Source organism: Aplysia californica, unplaced genomic scaffold, assembly GCF_000002075.1.
Source record: "Aplysia californica isolate F4 #8 unplaced genomic scaffold, AplCal3.0 scaffold01153, whole genome shotgun sequence".
Classification (NCBI taxonomy): Eukaryota; Metazoa; Mollusca; class Gastropoda; order Aplysiida; family Aplysiidae; genus Aplysia; species Aplysia californica.
This window is the reverse complement of record NW_004798423.1, coordinates 164,105-165,153: the sequence shown is the minus strand read 5'-3', so window position 1 is coordinate 165,153 and position 1,049 is coordinate 164,105.

Below are 1,049 nucleotides of genomic sequence, written 5' to 3'. Positions count from 1 at the left end.
AAACTTTTTTCTCAAATTTGATTGCGGATTTCAAGACTCCTTACTATGCTTGTTATATGTGTGAAATGTGGTAAAATTCGGTCCAGTAATAAGCGAGATAGCCTCCAGGTGTAGCCCCCCCCCCCTTAAAATGAAGTTGGATCTTTTAAGGCTTTTGCTGTTTGATCTGTCTGTTCATGTGTGCATTACATTATGATCCTCCATAGCTGTGACCTTGGTGTACTGTATGAGGGCCTTGCACTCCAATGTCCTCCGCAGGGCCCCTATAGATGTTGTTTATTCTGTCTGTTCAATAGACGTTGACCTCATTGCTCCAGTGATTATTCGGAGAGCCTGGTTTTGCACTTTCTCCAGAGTGTATTTGTGAGTCTGTACTGCAGTCATCCATGCACTGAATCCGTACTCTAGATTGGACCCGACTGCGCCCAGATAGACCCGTCTGGGTGTTTTTTCCTCTGCTCCCCACTAAGTGCGTGCAAGTTTTCCCAAGATGTTAAGCTTCTTTCTGGCTTTAGTTTCTTCATTTTTAACGTTGTGAGACGCTTGTCAAAGATTATTCCTAGATACGTCTGTTGATTTTCAAAATTAAGGGGAGTTTCGACTTATGTGAGAATTTTTGGCTCGGCCTGGCTGAGAGAGAAGAGTGTAGCAGAAGACTTTTCTTTGTTTACAGTTACACACTTGGTTTTTGTTCATGTACTGAGTTTGTCCAGTGCTAATTGCATGCGATATGTGACAACTTCGTAAGAGCACCAAAGATCCAGGTCGTTTGCATACAATACGGCATGTATCCCTTTGGATAGTTATTTCTTGAGGTCATTGATGAAGAGGATAAAGAGCAAAGGTGACATGACTCCACCTTGGAGTATTTCTTGTTGCAGCAGCTTTTTCCGTCTTTGATATCCATCCACCAGCACACGTGCTCTTCGGTTGTGTAGATAAGATTTGGTCCTATGGTACATGTTGCCTTGGATACCACTTCTGAGGAGATTGACTTGTAGACCCTCCTTCCAAACCTTGTCAAACGCTTCTTGTAGATTAATAAATGT